Below are 16051 nucleotides of genomic sequence, written 5' to 3'. Positions count from 1 at the left end.
GACATATATTTAATAAAAATCCAGTCTGGATTAGGAGAATAGAAAAAAAGGGGCTTTCAGTGGCTGTGAAGCTGGGAGATTCTGGCAAGGAGGATGTCAGTTCTCATCGTTCTCCCAATCTTTCAACCCTCCCCCAAAGCCCCTCAATAAAATGTATTATTGATCTCAGAAAAAAAAAAAAAAGAAAGAAAGAAAAAAGGGAGAGAGAATATTTTTAAAAAGACAACCACTGAGGATTTCTCAGAATTGATGAGAGATACAAATCTTTTGATACAAGAAACACAATTGGAGTTCTCTTGTAGCACAGGTTAAGGATCCAGTGTTGTCACTGCTGGGGCATAGGTTCAGTTCCTGGCCCAGGAACCTCACATGCAAAAAAAAAAAAAAAAAAAAAAAAAAAAAAGCAAAGAAACAATGAATGCCAAGCAGAATAAATAAAAATAAATTCACATATAAACATTTTCTGGAGACTCAGCAAAAAAATAAAATAAATAAAATAAAATAAGCAAAACAAAAACCACAGAAAAATCTTAGAAATCTTATGGGAAAAACAGATTTCCCACAAATCAGAAACAATTAAACTGACAATAGCCTTTCCAGTAGTAATGATTGCGGCCATAAGACAGTGAATCAATATTTTCAAAGTGCTGAAGGAAATAATGGTCAATTCGGAGTTCTGAACCCAGCTCAAGAATCACTGAAGAGGGTGGTCATCATAAAAACATTTTTTGTAAAAGACTGGGAAAGTGCACCCACTGCACACTTACTGTAAGAATGACTAAAAACTTATTTTAGAAAAGAAGGAACTTGAGCCTAGAAATGGCTAAGATGAAGGAAATAATGAGAGGAAGAAATATGTATTTTTAATTTAAAAAGATATTCTCTGGAAGAATAGTTTTCCTTTGGGGGGGGCATGCCTGTGGCATGCAGAAGTTCCTGGTCCGGGGATTGAACCTGTGCCACAGCAGTGACAACGCCAGATCCTTAACCCTCCGAACCATGATGGAACTCCTAGAGGAGTGATTTTCAACCAGGGATAATTTTATTTCATGGGTTCTTTTGGCAATGTCTAGAGATTTTTTTTTTTTTTTGGTTGACACAACTGGGGGGAGGGGGAAGTTCTATAAGTACTAGGGGTAGAGGCCAGGAATGCTGGTAAACACACCGCAATACATGTGATTGGGTTCATGGGTTATAATGAGTTTTACCCTATATTTAACAAGAGCCTTTTGCAAACTCCACCCTAATCAAAAACAGGGAGAGAATTTCTTTCCAAAGAGGAAGGTTTCCCCTGCTGAGAATACAGGTGATACCTTTGGTACTCGCCCATCAGCCCCTAGGATACAGTCCTCTGAGATTGTGTCGTTAATCAGAGCTCCTCCACTTTGTGTTCGAGACCAACGGTAATTTGGGAGTAAGTGAGAACTCATCCCTTTTGCCCGGTGTCTTCCTTCCTCAGCCTCCAGGTCTCAAAGTCTTCACATCCTGGTCTCTTTGTAGAGCTGTTTTTTTGTTATTTGTTTTTCAGCAGTACCCACTGTGTCTGGAAGTTTCTGGGCCAGGGATTGAAACGGAGCCGCAACTGTGACCTATGCCACAGCTGTGGCAACACTGGATCCTTCACCTACGTGGGAACTCCTAGAGCTGGGTTTTAGAAAGAGGTCCTAAATGAATTCCAAACATTTCTTGTGGATTTTAAAGACGATCCTCATTTGTGAAAGGGAAGGGAGATGTGAAAATGCTGGTTCTCTGTTCCTGATTCGTGATCATTTCCCAAGAGTCTGTCATGTTGTTGGGATAGAAGATGGTCACTTTCCTTTCCTAGTGACCTCATAGCGCATACCAGTGCTTCTGCATGTAGGAACTCTGAAAACTGAGATATGCCTAACTGCAGTGATGCTCAGGGAATTGCCTAAGGTGTAGAGCACCTGAGAAAGATGTATCCATTTAATAGCAAAAATTCAATTTCTTTCAACAAATTGTGACCAGATGTATTGAGTTGATGCTGCAGGAAATAGTGGCGGGAGTGAAATTTCAGAGTTAGGGTGCCACAAAAAGAGACTCTGCAATTTGAACTACTGATGTGACAGGGAGATAAGAGTAATCTGACCTAGTTGGGAGACCGGCATGCTGCCTTTTAGAGATGCCCAGAGATGCACACTGAGCTGCCCCAATTTGTATACCATGGGCCCAGTCAGTCTAAAGCCAAAATTTCTGCTTCAGTGTTATCTCAGCTGAACTCATGGTACAGAGTAATGGAAGGACAGCTACCCTCTACAGAAAAACAGGATAGTATAGGACTTCCTATTGTACCTCAATGGGTTAAGGACCCAATGTACTGTCCATGAGGATGCACGTTCAATTCCTGGCCTTGCTCAGTGGGTTAAGGATCTGGCATTGTTGCAAGCTGTGGAACATGTTGCAGATGTGGCTCAGATCTGGTGTTGCCTTGGCAGTGGTATGGGTCACAGCTACAGCTCCGATTTGATCCCTGGCCTGGGAACTTCTATATGCTGCAGGTGCAGCCATCAAAAAAGAAAAAAAAAAAAAAAAAAAGAACAGTATAAATTAGACACAGTTTCTTTTTTTCTTTTTCTTTTTTCTTTCTTTCTTTCTTTTTTTTTTTTTTTGTCCTTTTAGGGCCACACCTGCAGCATATGGAGGTTCCCAGGCTAGGGGTCCAATCGGAGCTGTTGCTGCCGGCCTACGCCAGAGCCACAGCAACTTGGGACCAGAGCTGCGTCTGAGACCAATACCAGAGCTCATGGCAATGCCAGATCCTTAACCCACTGAGCAAGGCCAGGGATTGAACCTGCAACCTCATGGTTCCTAGTCGGATTAGTTTCCACTGTGTCATGACGGGAACTCCTAGACACAGTTTCTAAATCGTTATATCTATAGCGAGGTTTTTTGCAGACAACATAGGGTTGGATCTTGGGTTTTTATCCACTCTGATGAACTCTTTTAATTGATACAGTTAAACCATTTACATTTAAAGTGATTATTGATATAGTTGGGTGAATATCTACTGTGTTTGGAACTGCTTTCTATTCATTACATTTGCCTGCTATTTCTTCTTTCTTCCCCCTTTTCCTGCCTTCTCTAATTTTTATCGAACATTTAAAAAATTGAATGGGCACCTACCCATTTGTCTTTCTGCCTTCAATTTTTTTTTTCTTAAGGGACATTTTGTCAAAATGTCCCGAAGGGGTATTTCAACTTTAATTGTATGTGATGGAATAAATTTCCTGCTAAGGTGTATATGGAGTGTGGGTATCATGGTTAACCTATTAATGTTAGGAAGTTGTAATAAGTAAAACCACTTGTCCTTGCTTTCTGAAGATGATTTGTGATTTTCTAGAATACTGGCTCTGTAGAAGGTGTCACAGCAGAAGGGCAGGCATTTGAGTGGAGGTTGTTCAGGTGAGGAACCAAGACAGGGTATGGTGACTGATTCCAGGGCAGCTGCGGGGCAAGTGTGTCCTTCACATTCAAAGTCAAGCACTGAATGTGTTAACCAAAGAGCTATTGTTACATGGGGTGGTTGGGTTTCTCTGGGGCTATTACTCTGGCATTCCATTTTTTTTTTTTTGGCATTCCATGAGTTAATTAACATTTGTGAGCAGACCCAGAATCTCAACTACCATGTGTATATATATATATATATGTATATATATATATGTATATCACTTCTCTGAGAAAAACCAACATTAATTGGGGACCACCTGTACTTTAGAACTAAGAGGATAATCAGAAATATTTATTTAACAAGAGAACTGGCTAAGAGAAATAATCTCTGACCCTTCTTCAAGTCTCCTAATTTTCCCTTGTTCTCCTAAATTTGGCTACATTGTTCTTTTCAGAATTCAAGACCATGTCCTGCCATGTAACGTCTGATTCTAGCACAGTCCTGTGAATCCCTTCTCCATGTGTGGTGGTGATTTAGTTTTAGACGATTGAAAGCATTGGTGAATCAGGGAATGATTAATGGTGTATGAGGACAAACTCAAATAAATGATACAGCAATGAAGTTGCTTGAGGATTTCTGATACAAGAAACTGAACAACTTGATTTAAAGCCGTATTAAATCTGATTTGCAAGGATGGTATGTTTTAGGTTTAAAAGGCATTAAAATGCTCCAATAAAATCCTTCATTTGCTCAGTCATTTAGATTTTTGCTCCTTGAATTGTGGTCCTCAAGAAATAAAAGGGTTTAAACTGGGATTAAGCAATATAGTTGAAAAGGGGGGTCCTGAGGAATATTCTGGAGATAGCTTTATTATGTCTTGATGATTAATAGATGTGAAATGTGAGCGAGTGGATATTCCACTTGTTTCCAGTAACGTTAAAATATAATACTGAAGCTTTGTTGTTTAGACCAGTTTTCTCAAATTTTAATGTGAATGCAAGTCACCTGGAGATCTTGTTAAACTGAAGATTCTCATTAGGTAGCTGGGCCTTGAGGGTGACATTCTGCATTTCCAACAAGCTCCCAGGTGATGGTTGTGGAGCTTGGAATTTAGTAGGAGATGCAGATACCAATATTCCACCAAAGGCTGTATGGTTACCAACAGGCAGGTGCTATAAAGGAAAGGGATCTTCTTAACGTTTCTTGGAAATATTGTCTTGATCAAAACAGCACTAAGTTCCCCGAACAATGCTCCAGAAAGACATTTGCCTTATCACCAGTTGTAAGTGGGACGTCTGCATATACTGTGTCATGGGAACATGATTGACCTGTGTGGTATAAGTGTTCTCACCTTTTTATATACATGGTTTAGATATACAAAACTCCAATAACCATAGTACTGACTTGAGGGGGAGCTTAGTGTAGTTTGGGTTCCCTGGGAAGTAGATTCTGAGCCAGAGATGAACATGTAAGAAGTATATTAGGACGAGCCTTTGGGCTCAGTGTTTATGAGAATGTGTGTGTGGGTGGGTGGGTGGAGAGGTGATGGGTGGGGGAGGAAGCAGGATTGGGGAGAGGATTTGGATTGTGATGATAGACATAGACTTCAGTGCATCACATAGGGAGACCTGGAGCTGGGATGGCATTTAACATTGTCCCGCAGTGGGCTTTGGTACCCTCCCATCATTGCCTGGATGCAACCTGCTAGAGGGAAGGGATGTGGCCTCCCCAAATTTTCTTGGAGAGCAAGGCCCCAAAGAGGGAGACGCAGCTGAGAGCCATCAGCACTGACATTACAGCAGCCTGGGAAGAGAGGAGGTGCAATTACAGCCTCCACTATATCAGCTGATTGAAATGAAGGGATGAAGAGGCTATAAGTGGGAGGCGAGTTGGCGGCATAGTGGACTTTTCAAGCCACGGGTATGGTAAGTCTGTTAGACCTCTGCCAGAATGGGGAGGCAACTTTGTTAAATGGAGTCCTGAGTTAGGACTTTTGAGATGTGGTTCATCAGAGTTATGCTGTGGGTTTGTGGACAGCGGCTGACTTGTAAATTATTTTGAAAGTGGGCACCAAGCAGAGGATAAGGGCTTTGAGCTCAATGGGGAAAAAGGTCTCGCATCTGGGCAGATTATCTGAGCCCCCGGATTCAGGTTCAGCTTGTATTTCTCTCCAGCAAAGGGCTGCCTAAAGGGTCGGGTAACATCCTTCTGATGGCTGCGTGCCTGGTTAGTTTGGAAATTTTGTACAGCTCTTTGTACAAAAAGAGCTTTTGTCTTTTCAGGAAAAAAAAAAAAAAAAGGATACGACTGATTGATGGTGATAACTGGAGAATGGGAGCGTTACCTCCACTTTTCTCATCTGGGGTGGTGTGATTCACGTTCATTATTCAACAGCTGTTTTCTGAGTGGCTGCTATGGGCCAAGCACTGCACTGGGTGACACAGACAAGGCTCCTTTCTTTTTGGAATCACTGCGAAGCAGGCTAGATCTTAAATGATGACACAAATAAGAAAACTTGATTAGCTCAATGAAAGGGGAAAAACCAGTCTTAGGGATTCCGTGCGGGCGTTGACCGCATGGGGAGCAGCGCAGCCTCTGGCAGGGGAGCAGGACCCGGGCGGGATTCGCGGCGGGGCGGGCGGGCGGCGTGGGCGGCTCCCAGGGTGGGATGCGTTGGGGGCTGGGCTCGGTGAAGGCGGAGTCTGCTGCGGAGGACAAGCGGGTGCCCCGAGCCGGTGGAGCCAGAACGGCGGGCACAGGTAGCGCGGAGGTGAGCCAGAGTTCGAGGGCCCCGCGCCCTCCTTGGCGGCGCTGTGGGACCACGGCTTCAACAGCGAGCGCAGCACTGACTCGCTGGAGCAAACAAAAGCAGGGAGTCTATCAAGAGGGGATCTATTTAGATGTGGAAACAGGTAAAGACTCAGGATGTGACAGTAAATTGAGAGAGTTCAGGGATGTGTCGGAGCTGGCGGAGATTATATAACTGCCAGTGTGGACCAGGAGATCAAAGACCTGGCTTCTCTGCCCGGCTCGGCCGCTGGCCATGGTACCTTCCTGCGAAGCATCGATTGCTTCATCTGTAAAAGGGTGCCGTTATGAGACTGAAATAGACAATTTTTTTTTTTTTTTGGTAAAATCTATAGTGTGAGTGAAAGCTGCTCTTCCTAGTAATTACTCTGGCCCACCAGTTCCTTCTCTTTTCTTACCTGTCTCCTCCTGTCTCCTGGATTGGGCTTGGATGCTGAGTCTAGTGAGTTGTAAAATGCTATTCAGCTACCTCCTCTTAGCTTGTGGCTTTTAACTTTTTTTTTTTTTTGACCATTAAATACTTTCGTATTGTAATGTACTACTTTTGTTCTTCTTTCTTCTCCTCCTCCTCCTTCTCCTTACTTCGTTGTAAAGGCTCCTTTTTTTCAGTACAGATCATCCTAGGAAAGCACCTGCTTGAGGATGTCCTGCCAACCTAGGAGATGTGCCTGGACCTCCCTGAGTCATCGTTGTGGGCACTGATGAGACAAAGCCACAATCCACCCTGTAGTTTTTACTCTCGTTTTCTCCAGTTCTAAGAATATGTTTATACCATTGCATTATGTTGTTTTCAATTGATTCATGAAGTTGGGTGTCTAAATGAGAGCTATTTTAACGAGTGAAGCTAATAACAGTCCATGTCAAAACACTGTCTTTTCTCTCAAAAAAATTCCCTCACTTTGCTCTGAATTTCTAGCTGTCTGTCGGACATCCCTCCCCTCATGTTCTCACAAGTACCCGTCTAAACCACTTCTGTGTTTCCTGTTACAACAAACTTTTGTCACCATCCACCCTGTTCCCAGAGTGAAGAGTCATCTTTAAACCCTCATTCACAGCCATTATCTCTCAGCTCTTTTTCTCTTGTGAATGATGTCTGGACTCATTATTCAGCCAGACAAGGAAAGTGCTGTTTGTTCATTTACTTGGCTGGGTTCTGTGCTAAGCACTGGGGATGTGAGGGTGGCTAAGACATGACACCTTCTTCTTAAAGCTCAGCATCTAGTCAAGAAGGAACATTGTCAACACAACTCGAAATGCAACATGGAGCTATGAATGAAGTGTTTTCTTCAGTCTCTTCCTACAGCTGATTACTCATCAATTCTTACTCGTTCTGCCTCAGAAATATGCCTCACATCTACCTCTTCATTCCAGTGATAATTTCCCCTGAAATAGATCAAAGCTTTCTCCTCTTATCAGGACTGGGGCATTGCCTCCTGGATGGCCTCCCTGCCTGCACTCTTTATAGTCTCATCTCTCTTCCCTTAGCCACTAGCTGTCGTTGGCTAAAACATTACTCTCTGTGTGCCATTCCTTGGCTTGCAAACCATCAGTAGGGTTTGGTTGTTACTACAGTAAGTGGAACATAGGTTATAACCCAGCAATTCCACTTCTTGAAAGGATTGATAACAATTCCTTTTTGGTTTGTGTTCAATCAAACAAAAACCGGTACGCTAATGTTCTCGCAGCACTTTCACAATAGCTCACAGGTGGAAACAACCAAAATGTCCATTAATAATGCTTATCCATACTGTGGAATATTACTTATCCAGGAAAGAGAATTGAGTACTAATACAGGCCACAACATGGATGAACCTCAAATGTTGTGCTAAGTGAAAGAAGCTAGACATGGAAGGTACATACTGTATGATTCCATTTATATGATATATGAAGAATAGGCAAATCTATAGAGACAGAAATCAGACTAGTGGTTGCCAGGGACTGGGGGAGGGAGAGAATGAGGAGAGCTTGCTCAATGTATATAGAGGTTCCTTTTGGAGTGGTGCAAATGTTTTGGAACTGGTATGATTGTACATCGTTGTATGAAAAGGCTAAATGTCTCTAATGGTAAATCTTATGTGTAGTTTTACTATAATAATGTAAATGTAAAACAAATTAACAGTGGTCCCTGACCAGCTGTAGTTTGAATTCAGATTTCATAGCATGTGGTTCACGACCCTCTGGTTTAGCCCTGCCTGTCTTGCTAGCTTCGTTTCTCCTGAGCATCCTATGGACCAGCCCTACCTGGTGTATTGGGACATCCTCCTGCCTTTGCTTATGATAGACTCTGACCTGGAGTGCCCTGCAGTGTCCTATTCTTTTCTGCTCATGAATTTAAGGTTGGGCTTGAATGCCATTCTTCTATGGGGACTTACCCATGCTTAAGACTCCTTCCTCTGTGTTCCCATAGCACCTTATTTATATGATTAACCACAGTGAGTTGAGGGAATATCTTGGATAGTGAGTTCCATGCAGGCAGGGAAAGCATCTGATTCAAATTTGAATCCACACAGCCTTTGCGTGGTATGTGATATGTACTAGCTGATCAGTATTTATTGAAATAAATGGCTTGATTATTGTCTTGGTTCTGTCCTTAAACTAAAGCTATAACCCTAATCCTTAACTTAAAACTCTCTGTAAAAATCACTAAACTTTGATTGCAGTCATCTTTGATTATCTTCATCGAAGTACCATTAATTAAGTTAACCTTAACAGATTTCTCCTAGTTTACTATCAATCACCTTGCTCAGCTCAACTGTTGGTAGTGTGTTTTTTGTTTTTTTGTTTTTGCAATTCAAGCATATTCACTTTGCTTTCATTTGCCCTCAGTTTCCTGATGTTGCAGCTAATGTTCTTACCTACCTTCCTTATACAGAGAAGTTCTTTGAAAACTTAACATTTAACCATTTTCTGTTTTCCAGGGAAAATGTGACAGAGGACAATTGTTTTAGTATTTTATTAAAGGATAGCATGGTTTGCAAAAAGGGTCAGAGTTATAAAGCATCAAGGGAAACTGGGTTGTTTCCCCCACTTAATTGCAAGTCAGGGCTTCTTCCTGTGTCATTATTTTCTCAAGTGTTAGATATACTTTCCTTATTAAATAAAATACAACAACAAAATTTTGAAAGTTACATCTAGGTGATTCAGGGATATTTTACATTCTTCTCCTATACTGCTAGACTTTCCCCCAGTTCTTTTGAGATGATTGACCTATAATATTGTATTAAAGTGTACAGCATAATGATTTTATATATATCTATATATGTACATATACACACACACACATATATATAGGAATGATTACCACAATAAGCTTAGTAAACATCCACCAACTTGAAAGTTATAATTTTTTTTTTGTTATAAATTTTTAAGATTTACCCTCTTGGGAGTTCCCATTGTGACTCAGTGGGTTAAGAACCCAACATAGTGTCTGTGAGGATGCAGGTTTGATTGACCCCTGGCCCCGCTCAGTTGGATAGGTTAAGCAGCATTGCCCCAAGTTGAGGCTTAGGTCACAGATGGCAGGTCACAGATGCAGCTTGGATTTGGCATGGCTGTGGCATGGGCTGGGAGCTGAAGCTCTGATTTGACCCCGAGCATGGAAACTTCTATATGCCACAAGTGTGGCCCTATAAAGAAATTTAAAAAGGATTTACCCTCTTGGTAACTTTCAAATTAGCAATACAGGACAGTAGTCCTTATCTACAGGGGATATGTTTCAAGACTTTCAGTGGATGCCTGAAACCACAGGTAATACTGAACTCTGTTTTTTTCCTTTGCATACAGATATACTGATGATCAAGTTTAATAATTGGCCACAGAAATTAAGACCAGTAATAGATAGAACAGTATACCATAATAACATAATGAGTTATATGAATATGGCCACTGTCTCAAAGTATTCTATACTTGCCCTTGTGATGATGTGAAATGATAAAATGCCCATGTGATGAGATGAACTGAGGTGAATGACATAGGCGTTGTGACTTAGCATGAGGCTGCTATTGACCTTCTGATGTGTCAGAAGGAGGATTTTCTGCTGCACATGACCCTGGATCATTGAGCTATGGTCATATCAATGGTTGAATGTCAGGAGCAGGTGATGTTGATGGTTGGGGATTCTGGGGAGGGCAGCATGGGATGACATGGTGACAGGAGAATGGCTTTTGATTGAAAACTTAGGAATTGTTTATTTTTGGATTTTTCACTAGGTTGGCCATGGAGAGAGAAGCCATGGAGAAGAGAGTACCCTTGTATTGTCCGCTGTAGTCACTGTGCTGTACATTACATCCCCAGAATTTATTACTTATAGCTGTAAGTTTGTAATTTGTAACCATCTTTATCCCTTTCCCCTGCCTCTGGCAGTCATGAAACTGTTATGTTTCTATACATTCATTTTTAAAACTTCTACATTTAAGTGAGGTCATACTGTATTTGTCTTTGATTTATCTCACTTAACAATAATACCCTCAAGGTCCATCCATGTTGCTGCAAATGGCAGGATTTCTTTTTTCCTCATTACTAAATAATATTCCATTATATACTCTTACCATGTCTTTATCCATTCATCTATTGATAGACCCTTGTATTATTTCTATAGTTTGGCTATTGTGAATAATGCTGCAGTGACATGGGAGTGCAGATATTTCTTCAAATGAGTTTTTTAGTTTTCTTGGGATAAATGCCCAGAACTAGAATAGCTGAATCATATGGTAGTTTAATTTTTTGAGGAACCTCCATACTGTTTTCCATAGTGGCTGCACCAATTTACATGCCTACCAACCATGTAAAAGGGCTCCCTTTTCTCCACATCCTGGGCAACACTTATTTCTTGTCTTTTTGATAATAGTCATTCTAACTGGTGTGAGGTGATAGCTTATTGTGGTTTTAGAAAACCATATGCCTGACCTTTATCACAGTGGATCCTGTCCCTTTGCCTTGTTCATGGACTTTTCAGCTTTCCAATTAGTGTATACATTCACTCCTGCATCCTATAAACAAAGATAAAACCTAATTCTTAATCTATAACAAAAATAAGCAAACCAAAAATACCAACAAAACAAGCAAAACTCAACCCTTGACTCTTGAGTGCCCTCTAGCTACTGGCTCTGCCACTCTCTTCATAGCCAAACTCCAAAGAGAAGCCTGCATTCACTCTCTTCCCTTTCACCTCTTTCTTCCCTTAACTCTGCTTTTGGAATCTCTGTCCACCCCTGTGTGGGATATATTAGGTCATCAATGACCTCCTAACTTCCTCCTATTTTCCCATCCTATCCTTTCCACTTTTTGGTGGGTATTTCGCCTCTTGGGAGATCTGATTGGAGCCCTTCAAGACCTGGGTTCTATTGCATTTATGTTCTTCTCCTTCACTGACCCTTTCTCTATGTCCCTTAAGTATCAATGTAACAAGGAAGCCTGCCCTTTTTTTTCTCATTCTATCTCCCTTTCCTGGTTTGTATCCACTACCCCTATTTCACTGCTATTTATAGTCTGTATTTTAGGCTCAAATTTCCCACCTGACCTTTTCTGCCTTCTTTCTAGAAATAGCCATATAGATGTCCCACAGGTACCCCACAATTCAAGTTTACCAAAACCCATCTCTTTAATCCCGATTTCTTCTATCCCTTCTGTATTTTCTATATTGGTGAATGACCCAGTTGTCTGAACCAGAAATGTAGAGAATCTTAGACTTTTCTGTCCTCCCCACATCCGGGTAATGAGCCATCTTGAATCTTTGATCTCCTTATTCCCATTTTTCCTGCCTTAGTTCCAATCTTGTCACCTTTGTCTGGACAAATGTTTTATCCCTAGTCTTCCCTGGAATATCTCCAGTCCATTTTCCAAGTGGTTGTTGGCTTAATCTCTAAATTGCAAATCTGGTTACTGTCACTTTTTGTAAAACTTGAGTGGCTCTTTTTTGTCTGGAGAATAAAGTCAGTCATCTTAGTGCTTCAGGATTGGACCTCTGCCGACTTTCAGTCTCGTCTCTGATGACTCCAAAGATTCCCCCTTTCCCTGGCTTAATTACTGAGGTAGTCCTGATGGGGAAGGCCTTCAGTGCTCTTGACCTTATGGGGGGTGTTGTCACTGCGAACTTTGCATTTGAGAAAGATGCATTTCAGAATTGGAAGAAACCTTTGAAGGCCACCGAGTCCCATCACTACGGTAATTCCTGTTGTGTAGATGTCTATTCTCTGAACACAGATCGCCAACAGGCCACCGAGTCCCATCACTACGGTAATTCCTGTTGTGTATATGTCTATTCTCTGAACACAGATTGCCAACCTGCCACCTCCCCGTCCCTTTCCTTGTTCTGATCTATAAGATGGGAACAGTACCAACTTTCATACAAGCATGTGGTGAAGCCTAAAGTTACCATTTAATTCATCAAAGTTGACCATCTCACCTTTCTCTTACATCCTTTTTCCTTTATGGTTTCTGCAATAGTTATTCCTTCTGCTTGTCTTCATCCATCCATGATGTCATTCTTTTCCCCCATGATAGTTTTTGTCCAACTTCTTTGATCAATGTGCATCTGTTCTCCACTCCTCAAGGACCATAGCCTTTAATATAAAAGAAAATAAAAATTCAACAGTTAAAACTCCCCTTAAAAAGGAAAGGCCAGAAAGTATCGTGAGGATTACATCATCCTGGAGATGTCATAAATGAGACTCTTTGGGTCAGGGATTGGCAGTTGAGGGCCTTGCAGTGAGCCCTTCCTCCCTCAGCCTGGAGTTCATCTGCTCTGAAATGCTCTGACCCAGAATTGCACTCTTTATGGAAAGGCTCTGGCCCCAGAGTCACCTGGCCTCGGTCCTGGCTCATTCAGAAATAGAGTAGGGCTGACATTGAATTGTACTTGGATGTGAGTTTTTGGTACAGATGGTAGCCTCAGTGTGTGATGCTTGCCACGTGACCAGTGTCTGAGAGCAGATGGGCACCTTCTTTCTGCACCAGCTGACACTTGAATCCACCTCAAAGGCGCAAAGTACAGGTGAAGTGAGATGGTCTAGAGCCAGCAAGTCAAGGATTCTAACTGTCCTCCTGGGCAAGAGCTGTGGGGTGTGTGTCCTGAGGGCCAGATTTGAAATTTGGTTCCCATAGAAGACATGTTGCTCTCTCAAATTTTATAATTGAATAACAACAGCTGCCTCTTATCCCTCTGAATAATTCACTGTGTGCTTTCACATGCCTAATCCTATATGATATTCGTGTTGACCCTCTAAAGTAGTGTATTGGTTTCCTAGGATGGCTGCAACAACTTGCCATACATTTAGTGGCACAAAACAATAGAAACGTGTTCTGTTCCAGTGCTGGAGGCCAGAACTTTGAAACCGAGATGGTGGCAGGACTGTCTTCCCTCTGAAAGCTCTAGGGAACAGTCTTCCTTTTCCTTTTCCTGCTTTTGGTAGCTCTTGGAATTCCTTGGTTTGTGATAGCACAGCTATAATCTCTGCCTCTGTCTTTACTTGGCCTTCTGAGTGTGTGTGTGTGGGGGGGTGTCTTTTCTGTCTCTTACAAGGACACTGTAATTGGATTGAGGGTCCATTCTAATCCAAGATGATCTCACCCTGAAAACCTTACCTTAATTACATCTGCAAAGACCCTTATTCCAAATAAGGTCAGATTCTGAGAATCCAAGCGGGTATACATTTAGGGGGCACTATTTAACCCACTATGAATGTCTTAATGTACTCATTTGAGGATGTAGACACGTAGCATAAGTGTTTCGCCCAGACACATTGGAGCATGGACCCAAACTCAAATCTTTAGACATCACATCTCATTTCTCCCCCCTGGGTCATTCCCCAGTCTCTCAACATGTGGGTGTCTTTGTGCAATGGGAGCATTGCCTTCTTGCTGCAGTTAAGAACCACTGCAGCCTTGTGAAATGCATGTATTCTTGTCAAATCAAGAACAGATGAAATTGGAGTTTTCTTATAGCTGAGACCAGACGTGGGAAGAGTGAGTTAACAATGGTTTCCCTTGTTTGAGCTCAGCCATTTCTCTTGTATCCTTCTCTTTCCTACGTCTTCAGGGCTGTAGGAGGGGCTGGGCAAAACAGAGCTGCTACAGTTGGCGGTTGCGTGGTTAGTGTGGCTGAGCTGACTTGGTGAAGACATGAGACCTCCCCCCCCCCCACAACCGGTGTTTCCCTACTTACCTGGACAAAAGGCACCTATACCCTACACCTAAAGCTTGAAAGGAAATGCAGATAGAAACAATATTTTCAGTTTCTCTGTACACTTCTGAGGAAGGGCAGATGAAACTATGATATAGGTCAAGGTTGTGATATGCCTTCCTTGAGCCCATTTCCACATGGAACACCCCAGCATCCTACTGCTGTCCAGGACCCCTCCACTGGGTCTTCCTCCCCAACCCCCAGGATGGCTCTCTCACTCCAAACTTTGTGTGTTTTTGCTCCCTATATAAAGACTTTCTGGGAGTTCCCGTCATGGCTCAGTGGTTAATGAATCCGACTAGGAACCATGAGGTTGCGGGTTTGATCCTTGGCCTTGCTCAGTGGGTTAAGGATCCGGCGTTGCCGTGGGCTGTGGTGTAGGTCGCAGATGGGGCTTGGAATCCATGTTGCTGTGGTGTAGGCCAGCGGCTACAGCTCTGATTAGACCCCTAGCCTGGGAATCTCCATGTGCCACAGGAATGGCCCTAGAAAAGGCAAAAAGACAAAAAAAAAAAAAAAACCCAAAAAAACCCCCAAAACTTTCTGGTCCCATGTGCCATTTTTCTCAAGGATTTTTTCTTAAATATTTTATTATGAAATATTTCAGGCATGTGAAAAGGCATAAGAATATGATGAAAACATATACCCCTCACTACCTGAAGACATCAAATATTATGATACATTTGAAGCCCTCTCATAGCCCTCCTTTCCCCACAGAGGTAACTGCTATTCTGAATTTGGGGTTTACAATTCTTATGCAGATTTTTGCACTGTGACTTCATTGCCCTATCCTTACGTGACACAAAGTCTAGATCCCAAGGGAATATGGAGTTTCTTTAGGCTTTGAAGGAGGCCATTTGGGGTGACATTTAGGGGGAAGAGATGGGAGCTAACATTTACTGAGCACTTAAGATGTGCTGGGTTCTGTGTCATGTGGTTTCTGTTCATGTTTCTTGACAGTAGCCATCTGCAATTGGAGTCATTATCTTCATTTTATAGAGATAAGTCACTGCCCCAAAGCCTAACAGCTCATACGTACTTGCAGTATGTTTCCCACAAATTGCCACTTGTCTCTCTCCATATAGGGTGGTGAGGAGGGTGCTGGTCTGGGTATGAACCGGCTGTGTGAGCCACCTGACCTCTCTGATCATCTCTTACTTGTAAAGTGAGCAGTACTGAGTACATCCCTAAAGGATTCTGTTTTAAAATTCAGTGAATCTCTTAAAAATATAGATATAAATGCTCTCACCCTGTGGGGTCTTATTGAAGGCCCTTTCCCCTTCAGCGTCCTCCTAAGACCTTAGTTTAGGTGGACACTTTCTTGTCACTCTGAAGTTCCTTATTGTTTTATCTGCATGAACTTGCAAAGCTGTATCTGTCACCATTGGCCAACCCCTGAGAGGGGTGAAATGTGAAATATTCCAGCTGCTCTCCTGCCTTCTCTCTACCTGTACCTCTGGGCTTGTTGCATGGTGGAGCCAAGATGGAAGAAACTCAAGGTTGAACATGGTCTGTTCTTGTTGAAGAGAAACTTTGGGTGAATTTAAAGTAGACACTCTGCTGCTTCTCTTGCTATGCTTCTCTCTTTTCTCCCTTTCGCTCTGAAAGTTCTTTCCAAGAAAGATCACTAGGGCCTTTCTTGTCACCTGTTGGCC

At 42.2% G+C, this 16051-nt stretch overlaps 1 protein-coding gene across 11 annotated transcripts in view; it reads left to right on the top strand.

Annotated features, from left to right (window-relative positions):
* The window catches only part of ANO4 (anoctamin 4), a 445360-nt gene that overhangs the window by 23419 nt on the left and 405890 nt on the right, over nucleotides 1–16051 (top strand). For 3 of the 11 annotated variants that reach the window (XM_084957425.1, XM_084957418.1, XM_084957414.1), the window contains exon 1: nucleotides 6085–6179. The exons of 4 other annotated variants lie outside the window; for them this stretch is intronic. The gene's annotated coding sequence lies outside the window, so the exon portion shown is untranslated. Of the gene's footprint in view, nucleotides 1–5281; nucleotides 5335–6084; nucleotides 6322–16051 lie in introns of those variants that run through there. 4 more of the 11 variants (XM_084957427.1, XM_084957413.1, XM_084957416.1 and 1 more) reach the window with 3 other exon arrangements.

Source organism: Sus scrofa, chromosome 5 (genome assembly GCF_054392235.1).
Source record: "Sus scrofa isolate SSC_HxYL_T2T_F1_AM1 chromosome 5, Sscrofa_HxYL_maternal_Yorkshire_Landrace_v2.0, whole genome shotgun sequence".
In the NCBI taxonomy this organism is placed as follows: domain Eukaryota; kingdom Metazoa; phylum Chordata; class Mammalia; order Artiodactyla; family Suidae; genus Sus; species Sus scrofa.
Note: the sequence above shows the minus strand (reverse complement) of the source record. Positions and strands in the feature narration are given on the sequence as shown.